We start from the raw sequence: 18,824 nt of genomic DNA, 5'->3' as shown, positions 1-18,824 counted from the left end.
CGCGGCCTTTTACCGTTATAATAGTGCGCCGTCTTGCCCGATTCAAAGTCCAGTTAACTGCAGTTGTATTTAATTAATATTTAGATCATGAAAGCTGTTCTAGAATGTTGAATGAGAAAAAGATGTTCGCCAAATAACATGCAAACGTCAGCCTGCGAATAACATATTGGCTGAATGAGATGCTGTCAGTATTACTTAATAAGGTGGGAAATTTGTGAGTCTGGCACATTTCATGTTCCAGTTTGCAAAATATTTAACCCTGAATCGAAGAGCACTCACTAGCTTGTGTCATGGAGCTGTTGTTGCACTCGTGCCACCTATAGCAGCCCTGGTCCGGATCCGAGTTTACACTGCAACCCGTCCACGCATCTCACGAGAACCGCTCTTCCTGTCTCTGAGCCCTGTAGGCTGCCCGCACAGCTCTCGCGAGATCAGCCCGGACCCATCATGGCGGAAGGTATTGCTTGCTTGTTCAGTGTGCGCCAGAGCCGGGTTTCAGGGGGGTGGTGAGAGGGTGCCTGTGGTCCTGTACATGCACCCAACCTCCTGGGGTCACCCGCGTACCATTCCACGGGTGAGCGTCTGGGTTAAAAGCCACCTATTTTACGTGTACTGGTCCACGCCCTGCTGAGGCTGGAGCCGGCTAAGCTGTCATCTCATAAATAGTGCTGCTGAAATTAGTTATCGATATGTCTCTCTCCCAACTTTTACACTTGTGCTTGCATCCTCTCTCCCAGCAAAATACAACTACTTTGCCTTCAGCAAAACCTGAACTTGCCAGTTACAAACCCTGTAGTCTCAGGAGATGATAGTATGGCTTTATTCTTCGTGGTCCGCATTCCGATATTACTATATTTTTGTAAAATCCAAGAGGCATGTTTTGCCTCTGGCAGAATAAACATTGCAGTGTCTCTCACAACAGACTTGTGCACAATGTTTCAGTTGTTTTCGCGTGGCCTTTATTACCTAGGAGGATCACTAAGTGTATTTTTCTAAAACTGTATACTTATGATTGATGTTTAATGTTCTTCCTAGAGAGAGATCGGAGTTTTGTCTAGTGGAAGTTTTGACTCCTGGAAAGGTAGCACATAGGGTTAATGTGCCTGCAGCAAAGAACATGTACCATGCAGATCACAAAGTGCACATAATGTAAATAGGTCAGTGGGCTACTGCGTGTGTGTGTGTAGGTGGCTCTATTTGTGTGTGGGTTGCTCTATGGGAGTGGCTCTGTGGGTGGCTGTGTGTGTGTGTGTGTGTGTGTGTGTGTGTGGCTTTGTGTGTGTGGATGCAAATACAATAGGTCTCGCATTTGAGAGTGATTAAGCTATTGACATTGTAAATAACAATGCCGTTTCATTAAATGTTTTAAAAACAAAAACATAAACAAAAATAATGTCATGAGCAATGCCAATAGCTCTAACTTTAACAATGCCGAGACCGTTGCATTGTAAATGGTTGTTACTTATAGTAGCAACACTCAGATTGTTCACTTTTTTTGTATTAATTAGTATGAGCCTGTAACTATAGCCAAATTGATCTCCTGCCTTACCTCAGAGCTCTTGCGGATACATCAGAACCTTTCAAACGTGAATAGCAGAAAGACAAAAGTGCTGACCTTTTGGCAAGAAGACTTTACTGGAGGGGGGGGCGTGGCCAAGTAATTTGGCCGAGCAGACGTTCCTCTCGGCGCTCCCGCCTCCATAGGAACAATTCTGCCCCTATCCTGCAGAATCCTGGAGGGACTCTTCCCTGGACAGCTTCCCGCTGCACTAGCCCTTTACTGTGGTGAGCCCGTGGCTCCCTGCCAGGGCTCCGGGCTGCTCACTGGTAAAGGAGTGGATGCAGCCCTTACGGTGTGGACTGGTGCCATTTTCTTGCCAGGGGACGAGCGGGCCAGGTGAGCAGGGAATTGATGTCCTTTGCAGGCTCCGACACAGTGATCGGGAGCCTCAGCCAACTCGAGCCCCTGGGGAGTGCCCCTGGAGGGACACTAGAGAAGCGTGACACCGGGGCATTGACGGTGAGGAGATCTGTGGTCGGGAAGCAAGTGACACGAGAGAGGTACGCTTGTCCCAATCTGATGAGATACTGTGGCACCGGTGGACCATGGTGAGGAATCTGGGTACCTCTGCCTTCCAAGACCCTGGAGAGTGCTACCGAAGTGGGGCTAAGTAACGGCGGTGACTCCGTGCATTGGCCTGAAGACTGGATGTGAGGAGGCCAAAGGATGGGGTAGCGAGTGGCACGGGTGAGGTGCGCTCGTCCCCGTCTGAGGCGAGGAGCCCTGAATGAAAGGAAAGACGCAGACTCTGTAAAGCCCTACTGATATGGGTCCCGGGGGAGAGATCCAGCACTGCAATGGAGCAGCTGGCTAAGTCATGCAGTGAGCAGCAGGGAAAAGGCCTATGAATATGGAGGACAGCGCTGCAAAGGGTGGACGATGTTCCAGGGGAGCCTTGTGTGCTTAGACTGTCAGACCTGCCAATTTGAACCCCTAGGAAGGGACCCTGGAGGCGAGGCCGAGGAGGCAGGACAGTCAGCTCACACTCAGCAGCATTTGGAGGTGAGGAGGCCTGTACACGAGGAGGTGTGCGTCACAAGAGGGGTGCGCCTCTTTCCATCCGACACTGGTGATACCTGGCTGCCAACTGGGATAAGCCTGACTGGGGGACGGGCTGGGTCCCATGAAGTGCACGATCCCAAATTGGAGTCCCCTATGGCAACCGCTCTAGGACCTGGTGGGTGCGAATAGTGTGATGCGACGAGGAATGTGTGCTGATTGCTTATTCTGCAAGCAAACGTGACCATGTGTGGTCGGCAACGGTTGCAGTACTGGACCTAGCGGGGATCCCTGCAATGCACCTCCATGAGGCTCGAGGGCCTATAGGACTGATCTGAGAGGCCTGGGCTTGGGGGCTGCGGGACCTCTTCTAGAGACCAAGACGTGCTGTTCTGTTTCTGGGCCCCCTGTGTTTTGATGGGATCCTGTGAAGCCCCCTATTGGTGAGTGGGGGAGTGGTGTTCAAACGGGACTCTTGCACAGGGTCCTCTCTGGTCCATACCTACGTTCTGTGGTTGCTGCACTACCGGGCCCCACAATGGGGAAGGAGAAGGGGAGCAGGTTGGCCCAGACTAATGAAATAATCAATTACGCGCAGCCAGTGCTTCCGGTGGGCCAAGCCCAAAGGGTGGCACAGGCTGGAGGAGGGGAGACACTGGTATGGAAAGCAGCCCCCTCCCAAGCAGATTTGTTAGCAGCGATCCAGAATTCACGGGAAAAGAGGGTCCATAAGATTGACTCTGTCACTATAGATTTTAATCTGTTGCGTTCTGATCTGCACAGGGCATCGGAGCGAGTGACTAACTCAGAGCAAAATGCGAGTGCCCGTGGAAGTCAGTACTCACCGCGACACTGTCATCCATCTACAGAAACAAGCTGTCCGCTTAGATGATCAGATTGAAGTCTCTGAGGGGAGATCCAGCAGAAACAATCTGCGATTTGTGGGGTTCTTGGAGAGAGCAGAAAGTCACTCCACTGAACTTTTCTTGGAAGACTGGATCACTATCATTCTGGTGCCTAAGAGACTCCCTAACTTTTTCACAATTGAAAAAGCACATAGAGCCCTTTGCCGACCGCCAAAACCTGGCCCTCCACGTCGAGCAATAATAGTCTGTTTGTTCAATTTCCAAAATAGGGATACTATCCTGCAAACCATCCGCATCCGAGGACCTTTGTTGTTTGAGGGACATCTATATCCATTTATCCTGACTATACCCAGAGGGTGCAGGACTAGAGGAAAACTTTTCTGTCCGTAAAAAGGTGACTCCGAGATCTCAACTTCAAATATAGCCTCCTGTTCCCAGCAAGATTGAGAGTCAAGTACAAAGGGGAAGTGCTGTTCCTCACGGAGACGGAGGCCAGTGACTAGTTGTATTCCACAGTGAGCTCCTCCGACCGGCTTTTCTCCTTGACGGGGTCATCTCAGCCATCAGCACCGGGTCGGTCTGGGTGCACCTGGAGACAACAGGGACGCTGGACGAACCGAGAGGCTAGCAGAGGACCGTAGAGGATTATGGTCTGCCCCGATGGTACTTTTCAGGTGTAGCCTCCCACGAGCAGTATGAGTACTGGACCAGACTGGGAATGGCTCGGTCCGACCCCTAGGACCAGTTGATGGCTACCTTGTTATGGATGGGCGACGTCCTACCCTCTCGTGAAGCACAAGTTTGTGGGGGAAGGTGGGCGAATTGTTTCAGTCTGTTTTTATCTCTTTTTTGATCTTAAATGGAGTGGTATGGGGCGGCATTCACTCACTCCTGGCTTTTCTAGGTGTGGACAGTGTGAGATGATGGTACTGCCCACGGGGAGGGGGAGTTGAGGGAGGGATATGACTCTCAAGTTGAGTTTCTGTTGGATATGTTGGTTCTACTTTTTTGTCAATGGTCCATGCATGTTGAGCTGACCAGGCCCATCTGTTGGTAGCGTGAATGCAATCGTGTTAGGACTGTATGGAGAGGTGGGCACATGATCTGTGACGTATGACTGCCTCCATGACAAAATTGATTACCTGGAATGTCCGGGTAATATCCAACTTTGAGAAGCACAGGCGTGCGTTTGCTTATTTTAAGCAATATGGAGTGGCTGTTGCATTCCTTCGGAAACACATGTCTGGGGCGATTGCATTCCCTGCCTGAGAAAACGATGGAGTTGGCAAACTTATGTTACTTCGTACTCTGGATATGCGCATGGAACACTTATTTGGGTGGCACCTGGGGTCCTCTTTAGCCATAAGAACAATGTTGTAGACCTATGTTATCCTACATGGTGGTCGGGAGGTTTGTTTTATCTATGTCTATGCCCCAAACACTGACTGGCTTGACTTCTTTCCTGGGATATTGGCAATGGCGTTTCCCTATTTGGACGCTGTGGTGGTGGCATGGGATTTTAACTGTTCTGAATGGGATACTGGACTGGGAACATCCCCTGGCCCACACTAAACCCCGTTTTACTGGGATGCTCCCGGATGTGCTGGATGGTTTTCACCTATGTGATATCTGGCGGGAGCGCCACCCCGGGCAGCGCCTGTTTTTTTGTCATAATCCAGCAACGGGCAAATGTAGTCGATTGGACTATTGCTTTATTTCTCCTGAACCAGCACCCATGGTCCTGGACTTCATCTATTTAACCAGTTACCTCTCGGACCACTCTCCGGTCTTGCAATGACTCGGGGGTATGCCTGGCTGGCCGGCAATCCCTCTGTGATGCCTTGTGGACCCCTGTTACAGCGACGGTCCACTACACTCAGGTACACTACTTTGATGAGAATTGGGGATCTGCATCTTGTAGGGCACTCAACAGAGAGGCAATGAAGGTTGTTCTCCAGGGTGTATCTATAAAAACATCTTACTGGGTCTGACTCCAGTTGGAATGGAACATCTGGGCCCAGGAACTCAAACTGGGCAAGCTAGAGGCTACGCTCCTGTCTTCCCCTCATAGGTTGCCAGATCGGTATGCAACAAAAGAGGCATTACTAGAGGACTGGCACAAGCTTCAGAAGCATATGTACATAGCATATCTGCAATGGCTACATATGGAGGGTGATTGGATGGAAGCCCTAGTGGCCTGCTAGTCCGGCGGGAGTCCCCTGAATCCCCTATCCTGCAGCTTCACACTGACACAGGAGGACAGGTACACATGCAATGAGCAATAAATAAAGTATTCTGTTCCCACCTTAGCAAGGTATATACAGAATGGGGGCACCCCTCGCCAGAGGATCTGCAGAGTTTTCTGGCGGATGTTACACTCATAAGTCTCGATCTGAAATCAGAGAGGCTTTGGATGCCCCGCTTACTAGAAGAGAGATTCTCTCGGGAATTTGACACCTTAAAACTGCAAAAACCTTGGGTAGTGAATGGATTGCCTGGGGAACTTTACCACAAATTTGAGGCAGTGGTGTCTGACTGTATCCTGGAGGTCTAAACAAGGCCCTAGACACTGGCTCTCTGCCAGCCTCCTTGCGGGAGGATCAAGTGATCATGATACTGAAGCCAGGCAGAGAACAATTGCCCACTTCTGTGTACAGGCCGATATCGCTCATAAATATAGATAACAAAATTCTCAGCAGTGTGTTGGTGCGTCTCCTTCCACAGTTGCCACACCTCATACATCCAGATCACTCAGGCTTCATCCCGAAGCTCAGCACCATCCATAATTTGCAAAGCCTGGCCCATGTTCATCATGCCCCACAGCTCTTGACGGATGATTTTGCTTTCACACCCCTTGATCTAGAGCAAGTATTCGATTCCCTAAATTGGACATACATATAGGACGTGATCTGGAAAATAGCTTTGGGCCCTGGGTAAATCCAGTGGGTTAGCCTGCTCTACCCTGTCCATCTGCCAGGGTGAGCTCTTGATCTCTGAGCCCTTTACGCAGAATAGAGGTGTTTTCTCGCCACTCTTGTTTCCGATTGCCATAGAGCTCTCGGCGGAGACCCTGCTACATGATTCATGTAGTCTCCCTCTACCCCAAAGATACTTTGGTATATCTTCGTCAGCCAGACTATTCAGCACCTATTCTAGTTAAGGTTATGCAGGCTTTTTGGGAAATCTTGGGTTTGTGTATGAACCCAGACAAATCTAAGTTGTTCCCACTGGGGAGACTGTTGGGGATGCCGGCTGATCTGACGTCCGTTATCTGGGGGTTCATCTGGCTCACACGACCCTGACATATCTGGAACTTAATGTTGGGAGAGTGGTGGAGGGAGTGTGGCCCTTGGTCAGGTTCTGGAGGGAACTGCCCTTGTCCCAGTGGGGCAGGTTTTATATAGTGAAAATGATAATATTACCATGCTGCCTCTACACCCTACAGAGCACCTTCTACGGGAATCCCAGACATTATTTTCTAACTCTGGACAGCTTGATAGTGGACGTCCTTTGGGGATCCAAACGCAGACAAACTGGACTTGCCACCCTGCAGAGAATGTGGAGTTAACGAGGTCTTCAAGTTCCCCACCTGGAACTTTATTATATGGCGAGTCAGCTGCAGCATGCAATCCATTGGCCGGACGATGCTGACAATTGGGAGAAACAGCTCCTACTGGACACTCACAGTGGGAAATAACTGCCGGTTGTTCTAATGTCTGGCTCTCGAGTCTCCTCCTCATTTCCTTATATTATTCAACAAGTGTCAGCAGTCTGGGAGGGTGCGGTCCGGCGAGTCATCCAGCAGATCCATATGCATCAGATATGCACCTCTGGGCAATACAGTCCTTTTTTTATAGATGTTGGTACGGCGCTGTAGAGACAGGGTGTGAACTTACGGGAGCCCTCTATATTTAGCAGTGTTTCATTACACAGGAGAAAGCTGTAGCTACTTTTTTTCTGGGCATCAGTCAATATCATCAATATATGAAGATTTCGAGCACAGCTTGTGAGATATGGCCGTAATTTCCTGAGGAGCTGCCCAAATCCAGTATTCTAACGGCAATGCTTGAAATGGCTCAGGGCCGCCGGCAGATATCCCATCTTAATCGAGCTCTACGCGACGACCTGCCATGGGCGATGCTTTCTATACAGACCAAGTGGGCCACTCCATTGGGGGAACACCTGCCAGCTAAAGACTGGGTGAAGATCAATGAGGGAGTACGGATGGTCAGTTCCAATGCATGCTCTAAGCTCCTACTATAATATATGGTGCACCAGACTTACCACACTCTGCGGACACTACAAGCAATTTGCAACGCACGCCCAGATGACTGTGCACATTGAAGGGCCCCAACGGCGGACTTTTTCCACATGGTGTGAAATTGCCCATCCCTGGCCTCTTACTGGCAAGATATTCTTGACAATCTCAATGAAGCCTCGGGTTGGGATGTCCAGATGGAGATCCGACAGGTACTGCTGGGACTACTCCCACCCCCTGCAAAGAAAGGATTAAGCAGGAAGGTTATCCTCCTTGGACTAGTCCTAGCGAAGAGGATCATTGCCACAGCTTGGCTCAGTCCGGCACCCCCACTTATATGGTATGGTTGAGGGATGTTTGTGAGGGGGCGACTGTGGAGGAGGTGTGGATGCGACACATTCATAGAGACAATAAACTTGAGGATGATTTGACAGCCTGGTCGGCTATATTATCTGTGTTACGGGAACCATGACACTTGCCCGCGTCTGGAGGGGAGTCTGCATGCTAAACATCTCCGGATCAAGAGGCATGGGTTCGGTGGTGAAATTGATATGAGTACTGGTTAGGAGTCCCAGAGGTAACCATGGGCCAATTGAAGCGTTTTGTTATTCCGTTTATTGTACAGGCCTAACACGAAAGCAGATTGGGGAAGGGGGAAATTGTTATATATTGGCTTTGAGGATTACATAGAATGTAGAATATGAATTTCCTCTTGTAATGTATATTCGGTGAGGTTGATTTTTATGATCTTTTGGGACTCTAATGGTTTCCATGGACCTTACACCTGAGGAACTCGTATTCCCTTTGCATTTCCTTTACTGGGTTCATATATAATCACTGCATATGTATTGATATTTGTGATGCCTATATGGGTACTGACACGGACTGTGAGATGTCGAGATACTTGAGATGGACTCTTTGCGTCATGTATTGTCTATGTGATATCCCTTTAAACCAACAACGTTTAGTGAAAAAAAGGGACTCCATGGAGATGAAGGGCAAACAAAAGTCCAAAAAATAAAAGAAAACTTACTGGACCGTGAATGCATGGTCAGAAATTCTGAGCATCAATTCACAATCTATCCCAGTTGTATGAGAAGCAAGATTGTGATTGATGAAAAACGTTCTTTCAGTCTTCAGATCAGTAGCGTGAAAAGGAATGTGACTTTGAATTGCAAGTCCACATTGACTCCAGAATTGAAATGCCATGTTGTTGCCGGAGTAGAGATCTTCTCTTATCTTAGATTGGATCTTTGTACTGGCCTCTAGAACTACCAAGAACGCTCTTTAGCTAGCCCCTGTGTCTGCAGAATAGGACAGCACAACATGTCACAAACACAAGTCGATGGGAACATATCATTTCTGTTTTAGTTAATTAGAAATGAGGTCTCTAGTTGGCAGTGGTTTGCACCCTGTCCAATTAGGCACCCTCACTCTAGTCAGGGAAGGTAGATTACACACCTAAAATAACCCCTGCTCACACCCTTGGTAGCTTGGCACAGAGCAGTCAGGCTTATCCCAGAGGCAATGCGTAAAGTATTTGTACACACACAAACACACACAGTAACACAGTGAAAACACTACAAAAGAACCCCACACCTGTTTAGAAAAATAGCCAATATTTATCTGAATAAAACAAGACCAAAATGACAATAATCCAACATACACAAGTCAAGATCTGAATTTTCAAAGGTTAAATAAAGTTCAGTTCTTAAAAATCAATGTTTGCACTTGATCAGGACAAAGTAATGAGATGCGTCAAAAATCAAAGATGATGCAAGGCGCAGGTGCGATGAGGTGAGGTGCAGAAAAAGCAGACAATGCGTCGGGTCCTTACTGCTACAGGGGAAGTGAGGCGTCGGTTTCTTACTGCTAGTCGGGTAGGTGATGTGTCGGTTCCTTACTGTCGCAGGGCAGGTGATGCGCCATTTTCGGACACACGGCCTCGGTTCCTTACTGTGGTGCAGTGTTGAAAAAAATGGCACCCAGGCACAATGCGTTGATAGTGTGTTGAAATTCAAGTTGCGCTGCGTCGATTCCACAGCATTGAAGAAGGCACTGTGTTGGACTCAAGGCGATGCGTCATGGACTTCGGTGATGCGGTGCTCGTGACTCACACAGCAGCAGTACTGCAGAGGCACAGTGATGAAAAGCTGGGGCCTATGTTGTAACCTGCGGTGCGTCGAGTTCTGGAGCTGATTCCGAATGACGCTTGGAGTCGATGTATGGATTATGCTTCTTGTTGCACCAGAACTCACCTCCAAGGGCCCAGGACCTGGATTTGGCACCACTTGGCAACACAGGACCCTCAGATAGAGAGCTCAGGTGCTGGTAGATGAATTCTTTGATGCCCTGAGACTTCTTAACAGAGGGCAAGCTCAACTCAAGCCCTTGGAGATCTTTGGAAGCAGATTGTAGAAAGCAAAGTCCAGTCCTTCCACTCCCAGTTCAGAAGCAGCAAGCAGCAGGCCAACACAGCACAGCAAACAACAACGTCAGCTTCTCCAGCTCTTCTTCCTGGCAGAATGTCCTCACCCAGAAGTGTTCTGATCATATGGTGTCACAGGTCCCCAATAGCGGCCGGCACATGTAAGAGCGGTCTTCGGTGGGGCAGGGTGGGGATGGGGTGGTTGGGGGATGGGGAAGACGGCGGGATAAATAACATTAAATTAAAAATATTATAAAAATTAACAAAACCACTTACCTTGCGCTCGCCGCATCGCCGATGTGGCGAGCACAAGGTAAGTGGTTTTAGTTATTTTTTTATTTAATGTTACTTATCCTGTCATCTATCGACTTCCCCGCCCCCAGCTCACCGCTCTTACCTGTGCCTGCCGCCGCTACTGCAGGTGCCATATTTATACTCATTACAGCCTTTGAAGTAGGCAAATTTCATAGGAAAGTCTTTGTAGTGCACAATACCTTGCCTTTCCCTCCCCTGGCTCCAGACACACTACGGGGGTGGAGATGTCTTTATATGAGGACAGGCACCGTCCTATTCAGGTGTCACTGTCAACTCCTCCTACCACTCTAGCTCAGGAAGGCCCATCAGCCTGGTGATGGACCATCAGGATAGAGAGGGCACACATCAGCTCCCTTTGTGTGACTGTCTAGAGTGAATGCACAAACAGCCCAACTGTCATCCTGACCCAGACATGTATTCAGAGGCAGGCAGAGGCACAGAATGGTTAAAGTAACTAAATGCCAACTTTCGAAAAGTAGCATTTACAGACCTGCAATTTAAAAAACAACTTTACTAAAAGACAGGTTTTTTAAGTTGTGTGTCCGGAGACATCAAACTCCAATTTTCTATCAGCTTCCAATTGGCAGATACATGTGTAAGATGTTACAAGGCAGAGCCAATGCTAACCTATGGGAGAAATAGGCCTTGCTGTGATGAAAAACGAAATTGGCAGTATTTCACTACCAGGACATGCAGAACACAACAGTACATGTCCTACCTTTAAAATACACTGCACCTTGCCCATGGGGATACATATTTCAAAAAGAGAAAATGAGATGGAGGAACGAATATTGTAACATTATTGCGGAGGAGTGCCTTTAATTACTCAAGCGTATGGGGTCTGTGTTCCAGTGAATTAAGATTAGAATTATTCTAAAATAAATCACATTCAAAGGTCATTCTATGTTGCAACCATATTTAATTTCTTATATCATTTCTGGTTGGGACTTTTCATTTTCTTTACACATCTTCAACACAACAATTTACATAAACATACAACATATATACAACATCTGTAATATTTCCTAGACCGTCAACTCTTTGTAACAACCAGTGTCCGTACACACAATTCTGTTGCGGTCCACTGTGAGTTAACCCTACTGTACAAGTGAGAGAAAAACACAGTTCCACCTCTACATATTCCTTATATCTGTACAGAATAAGCTATTCGCCACTTTAGTGATCAATGGGTTCCCTCTTATCTGGTGGTCTACGCGTTTCGACTCCTTTATTTGGGTCTCATCAGGACAGGGGTTGAAGGAAAACAATCGTAAGCTGCGGACCGACCAAATTGGACGTTCTTTATGTATGCTAGAGTGTCCACTACCTAGCTCATGATCCAGTTAAAACCTTAAAATCTCCTTTGATGTATGTGTAGAAAAACTAGGATGCGACTTGCCTTTAGTGAGTCAGTATTTACCGTGGTTAAAGTCCCAGGTCATAAATCTTATAGAACTCGGGGGTAAAGAAGACCTTTCTTTTCCAGAGCCACAATAATCCAACCGCGGTCAGCAGAAACGGGAAAAATCACCATCGTATTCTGTGATTCGAGGAACAAATCCTATCAGATAGGGTCACGATGAACCGTAGTGGTAAACTAAGCAGCCGGACGTGGGGATACATAGGGCCTACCTTAGGGATGCCTTACATGTAATAAAAGGGAAGGTTTGGGCCTGGCACGTGGGTGTACTTGCCAGGTCGACATGGCAGTTTAAAAATGAACCCACAGACACTGCAGTAGCAGGTCTGAGACATGTTTGCAGAGCCGCTCATGTGGGTGGCACAATCAGTTCTGCTGGCCCACTAGTAGCATTTGATTTTCAGGCCCTGGGCACAAACAGTGCACTCTACTAGGGACTTACTAGTAAATCAAATATGCCAATCATGGGGAAAATAAATTCCAGTACATTTTAGATAGGGAGCACTTGCACTTTAGCACTGGTCAACAGTGGTAAAGTACCCAGAGTCCTAAGACCTGCAAAAACTAAATGCAGCACATAGTCAAAAACAGGAGGTCAGAGGCAAAAAGACAGGGGAAACGGCCCCAAAGATGCCAGATCTAACATAGTTCAACTTCACTGGTTGCCAATTCATCAACGTATTAAGTGTAAGACCTGCGTTGTATTCTTTTTCAACAAAACGCAGCTTGGGATTGGACCTGGTTTTCTTGCCAACTTGCTGATATGCTCCCTCCAGAAACCCCCATTCTGCAAAGAAACATCCAACGTATGGACGGCCCTTCTGCACTACTCTCTTTGGAATGCTCTCCCGCTCCCCCCAGTGTCCAGAACAATAACTTATCATTAAGAAGATGCTACAAACCATACATTTAGGTGTCACTGTGCTCACCGAATTAGGAAATAGCAAAACATATAACAAGTTATACTACAACAGGATTCATTAATAGGGAAATCTGAGCATACCAGCTCAGATATGCACTTTACTGGCCATTAAGGAACTGACCCGCATTTTATTCCATCAACTAACTACTATTACTAACTACTAATATGTTTATTTTAAATCTGCTAAGTAACAGGCACGTGTATCAACCAGGGACACTAGTATATGATATTTGCTACTTCATGAACTTCATGATCTGAAAGCCTTCTCGATTGAACACCTCCCCCTGAACAGTTCCCTCCTCTCCCGTGCAAAGTTGCCCAGAGTACCTGCTAATGACAGAACTCACTTTGGTCAGCCTCCCCCCTCTCCTGCCTAACGCTCCCACCTGCCCTGAAGAGCGAAGGCCTATCTCGCATCTAACGATATCAATGACTTACTCATTTCTTACTCACTTATCTTAGACACCAACAAGATTACGGAGGAACAAATTCAAGCTATGAACTCTAACCGGTACAGAGAGCCTCCTCACAACCCTAGAGGCTTAAATATTGACAACCTTATGAGAGTGAACATCATACAGTCTCCTCCCACTCATACACCAGTCTAACTTAAATGCGTAACTGCAGGTCAGCCAGCAAACATGCCTCTGATGTATTTGACCTCATCCAACACAATGAGATAGACATCATCTTCCTCACTGAAACTTGGCTCAATCCCGCTTCCACTCCCTTCCTAGACCTCTCAGTGCCTCCTAGCCATGACATAATCCGTCTAGACAGAGCCTTGAAGATGGGTGGTGGCCTAGCTTGTATACATCGGAGCACACTATAGGTCTCCCACTCGAAGTCCTCTATGCCATCCTCATGTGAATACCTTTGTCTCAATATCTTTAGTCACAACCTTCCGGTTTGCAAACTACACACATTTTATCACCCACCTAGGGACAACCTCCCCTTCATCGAGCAATTAATGGAAATCATCTCTGGCAATGTTGATTCCTCTAAGGCCCAAATCCTCGGCGATTTCAACCTTCACTGGTCCAACCTCAATGACCAAGCTATTACATGCCTCAAATCCTTCGTAAATAATCACAAACTGATTCAACACTGTGACCAGCCAGCCCTTAATAAAGGAGAAATTCTGGGCCTCATCATCACCAAAGGTCACACCATCAAACTGGACACCATTTCCCCGTGCGATTGGTCCGATCATCACAGCATCTTCTTTTTTTATCAACATGGAAGTCTCTCTGAGGAAGGCTCAACCAACAAAATCGAAGATTTGGAAAAGGGACCTCAGAAATATTAATACAGCCAATCTGGCATCTCACTGTATATCTGCCCGCTCTCCACAAGCTGACATGACTGAGGTACATGCACTCACTAACTTCTACAACTCTACTATCAATAGCATCATGGATTCCATTGCTCCACTCCAACAAAAAAACGCACCAACTAAAATTTCCAAACCATGGTTCAACAACAACTTAAACACGGAGCGCCGCCACCTTAAGGCAATCGAACGGTCCTGGAAATCGAATCCATCCTCGGACAACTAATAATCCTTAGAACGATAAGGAGCTCCTATAACAAAGAAATCAAGATTGATAAGGCCGACTTCTTCAGATCTTAACTTAATCAAGCCGCTAATCGCCCCAAGAAACTTTTTGGTGAAACAACAATCGGTGGAAACACCAAACAGCTCGGTCTCTGAGGTCAACCCACCTTCATGAGATGATCTGGCTGCCTTCTTTACTGAGAAATACAGACTCATCAATATTGATCTTGACTCCAGGAAGGCGCTTTTGCTAGCCTGGGGGCCTGCGCCCCCCTCGGCCTTATCAGAGAAGATCGAACCGATCAGCCTGAGCACCAAGAACAATGCCTCATGGGGCACCTTCACACCCCTCAGCGAAATAGACGCCAACAAGATTCTTCAGAGAATCAACCCATCAAATCATTTTAGTGACCCGTTACCACCGTCCATCTTCAAAGAACTGAAGGAGGTCGTCACCCCCATCTGGACAAAGATTGTCAATGCGTCTCTTTCGCAAGGTACGATCCCAGATTCCCTAAAAGCTGCTCGGGAAACACCTATCCTAAAAAAGCCTACAGCAGATAATACGGACCTTAACAACTTCCGCCCTATCTCTAACATCCCCACCCTAGCCAAACTCCTAGAAAAATGCGTCCAATCTCACCTGTGTACCCACATCGAGAATTTCCATCTCCTGGACCAACAACAATCTGGCTTCCGGAGTGGGCACGGCTCTCACTCACATTATGGATGACATTTTAAAAATGCTCGACCAAAAAGAATCCTGCCTCCTTATCCTCCTTGACCTTTCCTCAGCGTTTGACTCTGTTAATCACGACAACCTCCTATACATTTTGAAGCACAGGACGGGCCTTCCTGGTTCGGTGCTGCAATGGTTCTCGTCCTTCCTCCACCACAGATCCCAAAGAGTTAAGGCGAACCACTCTCTCTCCCAGCCATCACTAGTATCCAAGGGGGTCCCCCAAAGGTCCGCCCATCCCCCATATTCTTCAATTTGTTCTTGGAACCTTTAGGTAATGCCCTAAATTCTGCCGACATTCTCTTCCATATGTATGCGGATGATACGCAAGTCTATCTGAAAATCTCCTCCCCGAATAACCTCATATCACTCAACTCTACCCTAACAAATACTCAAAACTGGTTAACTGAGAACCGCCTCTTTCTCAACACCACCAAAACAGAATTCCTTCACATTTCTCCCCCGAATCACATCCCCAAGATAGACCTTTGGATGAACCACCTCACTGCCTTCACTGTTCCCCCCTCATTGTTGACTGAGCCAAATCTCTCGGACTCACCCTAGACAAGCATCTGAACATGAAAACTCATATCAGCAATGTGTGTAAGGAAGCTAATCACCTAATGAGGATACTCAGGAATCTCAAACCTTTCCTCCCACAAGCTGACTTCAAGCAAGTGGCCCAAGCGCTTGTTTTGCCGAGGTTAGACTATGGCGGTGCTACGCTCTGTGGCCTCCCCCCCAAATATACCTTGGCCCCACTAAGGGCTTTACTTAATGCGGCGGCCAGACTGGTCATGGGTACCAAAAGAAACAAGCACATCTCCTCAGTCTTAAAATCCCTAAATTGGTTGCCCTATGAAGCAAGAATTCAGCTAAAGATTGCCTGTCTGTCTCACAAAGCCCTCCATTTAAAACCCCCCAGTTATCTGGCACAAAAGCTAGAATTATCCAGAGTGCTAACTCTCTCCACCTGAAACCTCAGATCTTTCGCAAAAAGAGAACGTATCACCGAGCTTTCTCCGGCTCTGCACCAAAGATCTGGAACTCTCTCCCACCGGAAATACGCAAAATCTCCTCCAAGGTTGCCTTCAAATTGGAAGTAAAAAGATTCCTCATAAACAAGTTCCTACCTTAAAAGGATCTCGGATCGTCTGCTCTAATGCTTTGGACTTACACCCTAAGTCCTGCATTTGGTGTTATTCTGCTTTACTAGTCACTAGCTCCCCTCCCAGTTCGCTTTGTTCCTGTTATTATCTTACCCTTTAATGTCCCTTTCGATTGTAACCTTTTGTTTGATACGCATATGTGATTTGTTTGGGTTGGTATTCCTTCTGATGATTGTACTGCAACTATTACCTTCCTCTCACTCAAATTGTAAAGCGCTCTGATATCCTTCGGGATCAGGTTTGTGCTATATAAAAATGTATAAATAAATAAATAAACCCTGTAGTTTCACCAATCAAATCCGCAAAACATGAATTTTGACACAACCCTCCACATTCACACACCACGGGGCAGATTTACAAGCCCCTTGCGACACTTTTACGCCGCCATTGCGCCACTTTTGTGACGCAGCGATATCGTAAACAATGCGCCACGTTGTGACATATTTACAATGTGACGCATCTAGGGAGATGCGTTACGTTGTAAAACCCTGCGATACATTATACCTGCGTCAGGTATAATGTATGAAGGGTGGGCGTTCCGACGTAAGAAAGCCTTGTAAAAGTGACGCAGTGAAATCTACAAGATTTCACTGAGTCACTTTTACGACACCACTGCATCAAAGCATAAGGAGTGATGCAGCACAATAAGTACAAGCCGCCCCTGAGCATTGCTGGAGTTGCGTCGTGCTTGCGACACGACTCCAGCAATGCGCTGCCCTTACGACAAAAGATGTGACACACATCTGTCTATCCTTGTGCCACGGTGCGCTGCATTGTAAATGCAATGCATCCGTGGTGGCTCAAAGGTATATTTACATGTCGCATCTTAACTGGCGCATCCCTGCTAAAATGCAGAGATGCGCCAGTTCTTGTAAATCTGCCCCCACATTCTCACTCACCGCTGACCACACATCTCCGAAAGTCGTATCAAATTCCGGCCCGAACCACTTTGAAAAATGCTGTCATGCCATACTAATCTCAGACTGTACACTATATAAACAACCAGAAACAATAACAATGTCAAATGCGCCACAAACCCTTAGGGTATGGTTGAGCTCTACAAATGAATAAAATAAATAAATAAGAATTGCCTAGCAAAACGCAATCCTTTTGAGGGGACGACAGACTTGGAAGCAGACACTGCCATCCTGTGATGTGCTGGAACAGGTTCATCACATAGCTGTACAATATGTTGCTTCAGACAACCATTTTTATTTATACTTAAAACAACCCCATGTCATGCCCTATGCGCAATTTCTTTTACTAGAACTTCTGAGGATGTGTACAGTTATTGCCCTGTGACTCCTTTTAAAGTGAGACAAGGCCACCCCTTCCTTCATAGACCTACAATCTTAAGGGCCTTATTTATGAAAACTGTTGCATCGCTGTGTGAAAGCAGCGATGCGTCACTTCTCAGTGAGCCCGCCTTACGACATTATGGATGCGTCATATTTACTGAATGACGTATCATGTCGCAAGGAGTTACAGATACGTTAGTATTTCTGACGTATCTGTAGGTGTAAAAGTGACGCATTGCTGGAGTGTGTTACGAAAGTGACACAACTCCAGCAATGTGTCCTTTCACATGGGGAAAGCCCCATGTGAAAGGGGCTGCGTCAGTCTTACACCTGCTGTGAGGCAGGCTTAAGATATTGACACATTTGGGTCCTTAAAGTGGCACAGTGAAATCTAGTAGATTTCACTGCGTCACTTCTAGGAGGCTTACTTGCGTGGAAACGCCCCCCTGCATACATTATACCAGACATAGGTATAATGTAGCGCAGGGGTTTACAAAGTGACGCACTTTGTAAATAGGACGCAACAGGGGGCATGTTTTATGCCGCTGATGCGTCACAGAAAGTGACACAACGGAAGCGCAAAACTGTCGCAATTGTCGTAAATAAGGCCCTTAGGGGCAGATTTACAAGCCCCTTGCGCCACCCGTACGTCACTTTTCCCATGTTAAAAACGACGCTAAAGTGGCGCAAGGGGTTTGTAAATAAGCCCCTAAATCTCCTTTAGTGCGAAGCACGCCTGGCCCCTGCTCCTCCAATCACAATAGTGTGTTCGAGCACCTCTTTCTCGGCAGTTCATGAATGAGGCCAGAGTGGAGCTCGGACAACAGGCCACGCAGGGGCCAGTTTTTTGTCAATCTCAGGGATCGGAATTATGAGTATAGCAGAGTTTCTCGCACCCGGTTGTTACTGGGTGTATTAAATTCCATATTCCACATGCCCCGATTTTCCCCACATAGATTTCAGCAGGTCACAACCTGCTGAAATATAAAGGAAGAAAAAGATTAGCAAATACAGAGACGTGAATTTCGGTGCAGAAAGCGCCAGGATCCGCATTTTCTGTCGGATTTTTAAAGCAAAATTCACAATAGACGGAATCTATTGGATGGAATCAATTCTAATCCCTGCAGTATTGCATTATATCGGATGCGATAAATATTGCATACCTCTCAGGGTCACGTGCAATCGTGGCCGTGGTCAAAATAAAAAGGAGACGTCACTGCAAAGGGCCGAGAAAGGGACGCTTTCCTCTCAGAGTTGTCAGGCTCGCTAATAAGTTAGTTCCAGCAAACCA

The 18,824-nt window shown here is 47.0% G+C and overlaps 1 protein-coding gene across 1 annotated transcript in view; it reads right to left on the bottom strand.

Moving 5' to 3' along the window:
* LOC146830806 (uncharacterized) overlaps positions 1-18,824 on the bottom strand; it is an 878,450-nt gene that overhangs the window by 109,109 nt on the left and 750,517 nt on the right. The gene's annotated exons all lie outside the window — the stretch shown is intronic.

The sequence above is a fragment of the Triturus cristatus genome, chromosome 5_1 (assembly GCF_964204655.1).
Source record: "Triturus cristatus chromosome 5_1, aTriCri1.1, whole genome shotgun sequence".
Lineage (NCBI taxonomy): Eukaryota > Metazoa > Chordata > Amphibia > Caudata > Salamandridae > Triturus > Triturus cristatus.
This window is presented reverse-complemented; position numbering and strand designations above follow the sequence as displayed.